At 31.3% G+C, this 4,882-nt stretch overlaps 1 long non-coding RNA gene across 1 annotated transcript; it reads left to right on the plus strand.

Moving 5' to 3' along the window:
* Nucleotides 1-2,722: 2,722 nt before the first annotated feature.
* On the plus strand, nt 2,723-3,660 carry LOC106619127 (uncharacterized). Its single transcript, XR_001330779.3, has 3 exons — nt 2,723-2,870; nt 2,955-3,121; nt 3,409-3,660. It is a non-coding gene; the product is annotated as an uncharacterized lncRNA (long non-coding RNA).
* The last annotated feature ends 1,222 nt before the right edge of the window (nt 3,661-4,882 follow it).

Here is a 4,882-nt window from a genome sequence, read left to right on the forward strand (position 1 = left end):
GGTAGGTATTATGCATATTGTTCTACCACATTCATGCTAATTCACTGCAAGCAAAATGTGAGATCATCATCCCAACATACAAATGCAATATGCAACACACTTTAAGTGTGGCGTTGCCGAACTGCACAAACATAAACCGCTATACCGGATGCGCTGACCGCCTTTAATCTGATCGCGATCAGTCAAATATTTTTGCGGATTTCATTACTTTAATATTTATTGCAAAATACTAAAAATAAATTTTTAAATTTTTTAAGGGAGAAGTCATTAAAATTTTAATTTCTTAACTTAAAATTTAATTAACAATTTGAAAAAAAATGTGGAAAACGGTTGGCCTCAGGGGCCATGCCTGCAACTTCCCGCTAATTTCATACGTTAAAGTTCAAATTTCAATGAAACCCTTTGGAATGCCGTTTAGTTTATTCAAATCGGTTGAGCCGTTTAAAAGTTATACCTAAGAGGTTTACATACATCCACACACATACAGACATACGGACATCATCGTAGAAATGTTCGGGAAAGCTTCCTCGACCCTCAGAACGTCGAGATCTGTTGAGAACTCGATTTTTGCAAAATAGGGTGAAACCAGTAACTTCCCGATTTTTAGAAAATTTTCAATTTTCTTACCGGGAAGTTGAAAATTATTTAAATTCATACATATTTTCTCAAAGTACAAGTTTTGAACTATAATTCCTGAAAATTTCATTAAAAAATCACCAATAGTTTTCTAATTATTAATTATACCCTGAATAGGGTATATTAATTTTTCCACGAAGTTTGTAACACCCAGAAGGAAACGTCGGAGACCATATAAAGTATATATATAAATGATCACCGTGACGAGCTGAGTTGATTTAGCCATGTCCGTCTGTCTGTCCGTCCGTCCGTCTGTCCGTCTGTATATACGCGAACTAGTCCCTCAGTTTTTGAGATATCGATCTGAAATTTTGAACACTTCTTTTTCTCCCCAAGAAGCTGCTCATTTGTCGGAACACTATAGCATATAGCTGCCATACAAACTGAACAATCGGAATCAAGTGTTTGTATGGGAAACTCATTTGACGAGGTATCTTCACGAAATTTGGCATGTATTATTATTTAAAGCATTAATCTAATCTCCGAAGAAATTGTATGGATCGGATGACTATAGCATATAGCTGCCATATTAACTGAACGATCGGAGTAAAGTGCTTGCATGGAACATTTTTTTATTTGACGAGGTATCTTCACGAAATTAGGCACGAGTTATTGCTTAAGGCAACAAATTATTCTCCACAGAAATTGGTCAGATCAGATCACAATATCATATAGCTGCCATACAAATGGAACGTTCGGAATCAAGTTCTTGTAAGGGGCCTTTGTTTTTGTGAAGGGTATTATAGCTTCGGCGCAACCGAAGTTAACGTTTTTTCTTGTTTTTTTAACTAAAAGTAGTAAAAATTTGCAATTAAAAAAAAATTGTTCTTAAAATTAAAATTTAAAAAAACTGAGCGGGTGAGCTTACTTGTTCATGATGACTACTTTATGAAAAAATACTCACATTCAAATTCGATGATCAAGTGGAAAATGGAGGGTCAACTTGACGTGTTTTTGCTCAATATTCTCGTATAAGGCTTATTTTGTTCTCGATTTTGTATTACTGAAGAGTTTGAACCCACCATCTTGCCCCAATTTCAAGAAATTTTACTGTAACGAAACTGTAATATAACACCAACTGATGTAACAGAAATTGTATAGGGAATTTCGCTTACAATGGGTTATCATAGACTTCCTGAGATTTTTCATTAGTGGTCGCAAAATTAATCTATGGAAAGCGAGTTTGTAAATAGGGCTATTGCACAAAATCGCTTTGAAAATTTATTGTCAAAACTTTATTTAAATTCTCCTGAGCAACCTGCTACAAAAATAAACTATAATACCTTTTTTTTTATCAATTTCATCATTAATCATTTTTTTTTATTGTATATCCAATTTTGTTTTATTTTATATAATTAATCATTTTTAAAAGTTATAGACCGTAAATATGGACCGTTCAGCCACGCGTATACGACATCTAATTAGAAAATTATTCATTGCGGCCTGAAGGGTAGAAGTCGGGATTGCTTCAATTACCGATTAAATGAACTGCTTCAATTCAGTCAGATTTCTGGGTTTTGTTTTGTACACATCTTGCTTGATATAACCTCATATAAAAAAGTCTGGTGCAGTCAGGTCAGGTGACTTTGGGGTCAGCGGAAAGTGGAGTTTCTTGATACTAATTTGTTTTCAAAGTTTCGTTGAATATTTGTTCACATTTAACACAATGAAAATAACTCAGTGGGACATATTATCCCAGGACATATCCTCCTTTTCAAGGACGCTAGATTAAAAAAATTTTTTTTTTGTGTTACTATACATAAGGTGGTCCACAAAAAAATTATGAGTTTTTCTAAACCCCTGCTTATATTACGATAGTGAAAGGGTTAAGGGATATAATTATTTATCTAATAATATGTGCAATTTCCAAGTGATTTGCCGTGTTTAACATTGATGTTACATACTCGTATAATTTTGTAAGTATTTATGTACATTTATACTTCAGGATGTATGTATATTTGAAGAAAAAAAGTATTTTGCGATACGCGTTAACAAATACTGGATTAATTTCTATTTGAATTTGATTGTAAACATTTTTTGTTGAATTTATGTTTTAATTGTCACTTTATTTTCGACATACCGATAGTGTCAATAAAATTTTCTACATTTTTTTTATTATACTCCATGATAATCGTCTTCACCGCTAACTAAAAAATATCAAATTTATAGTTTAAATGAACTCTTATAATAAATGATAATCAACGCTAGTGCTTCAATACCGAATCTTTACCAAAGTATAATAAAACACTATTTTCACTTATAAATGAATTATAAAAGTATGAATATTCTCTATAAAAATATAATACAAATAATTACAGAGTCCCGTCAATATGTAGGTCTTCAGAATGAGTGATCTGAAGTAATATAAATTTCAAGTTCGTAATAGAAACAGTAAAGCATGCGAACACAAAAACTCCAAATTTAACCTACACCTGTGGATTAAGGACCGAAATGTGTAATTCCAAGCGCTGAGGTCAAATTATAAGTAAGTAGAAAAAAGTTTATGCGCAGTTTAATATTACGCCAGATAAGCATGGTGAAGAACTTACTTAGTCAGAACTAAATATTGTAAGTGAAAAAGTGAAAAGAAGCGGAAGAGCACTGACAAGAAATTGAAATTCATTCTTCTTTTCTTTTCTACACTTTATTTTGTTCTTCTTTTCTTTTCTATACTTTATTTTAATAAAGTTTTTTGTTCTTTTCAAGTATGCAGCTTTAGCTTAAGCACCTGTTACTATTTCTTATTGCTTTTCCGTTGATTTCATTTTGTAGTTTTTCATACCGCATGAGCGCTGAAGAAATGAAAGAAGGAAGAGACACTGTTTAAATAATATGAAATATCTGAAAAATTAAAACGATGAAAAAGGGACTGTATATATGTTTGACAAAATGTGCAAATTTTGCTTTTAATACGACTTTTGCTGAAGTTTTGTTTTGATATGGGATCTTAAAAATTTCCTCTAGTTTTCATAAGTATAATTTCATTAATTATTTGAATCAATAAATCAAAATGTAGTGACCAAAGTTCTTGTTTTGATATTGAAGTTTTGCTACAAGTTGTATAGGAACTTAGCAAGATAAAATTATAAGGTTGAAGTTATTAGAACGGAGACAGTAAACGCTGGTTATTTTAAAAAATAACTAAATGTGACAATTTTTAATATAAAATCATTGAATACATTATATTAATATTAATTCTTTTCCGTGGCTTAGCATCCATTTCCTATTACTATATTTTAAAACTGTAAAAAATTAGCTAGGTATATGGTCATGTTAGTCCTTGAAGACTAACAACTTGCCACTTTATTTCAATTAAAACGATTATGTCTTCATCCTTTTGAGTCACTTACCATATAAAATGACTAACAAATTTCTTACTCCACTGTTAACAGCTTTTAATGAGGTAAAATGCTCAGCTCTTCTTCATGAAGGAGTATTAAAATTGAGTTTGATAGCGATGAATACTTTTATTTAACCCTAGAACCTTACTAGGGGTGCTGGACAAAAAGTTTTCTTAAAATATTTCGTTACAGTACATACATTCCTCTTCTGTCATAAATAAAAGTATTGTGGGTTAAACTATGCATTATTGAGGTTTTGTTGTAACATAAAAAACATCATATAAATTATTTATTTATTTATTATTATTATAAAATATTACTTTATAGTATTGAGAAACAGCACAAATTTCAATATTTAGTAGTTTAAAAATTGAGGAAATAGATGATATAATACATCAAGAATCGAGTGATGAGGAAGACCTGGTTAATCCTGGAATTGAAGAATTCGATGATGAACCTAACCTTATAAGTCATAAGTGTGCTGACGGGAAAGAAAATATTGATAAGAGATGCCTTTAGTAGAGATGATGACATGATCTTGCTTGAGATATCTCGGAATTTAAGAAAACAAGGGATGCTAAAATACTCTGTTAAAAAAAAAAAATAAAACATTAGCCAATGTGCCTGTTCTATGGGCTATTAAATGGAGCTAGCATTAATTCCTGCGTGCTCTACAAATGTTCAAAAGCAAATAATAAGCCTCATATATAGCATTTGGAAGAACACTTTCAAATGACCACTTTGAGAAAGAATATCAAAGAAAGTAATATCTGCGATTCTCAATAAACATATGCTTCTCAATCCTCCTGCTCATGAGCGTTACTCACAGATACGTTGTGATCGAAAGAGCAAGACTAGGTGCAACATGTGTAAAATTCCGATTTACTTGGAACACCAAATAAATT

Source organism: Bactrocera oleae, chromosome 3 (genome assembly GCF_042242935.1).
Source record: "Bactrocera oleae isolate idBacOlea1 chromosome 3, idBacOlea1, whole genome shotgun sequence".
Lineage (NCBI taxonomy): Eukaryota > Metazoa > Arthropoda > Insecta > Diptera > Tephritidae > Bactrocera > Bactrocera oleae.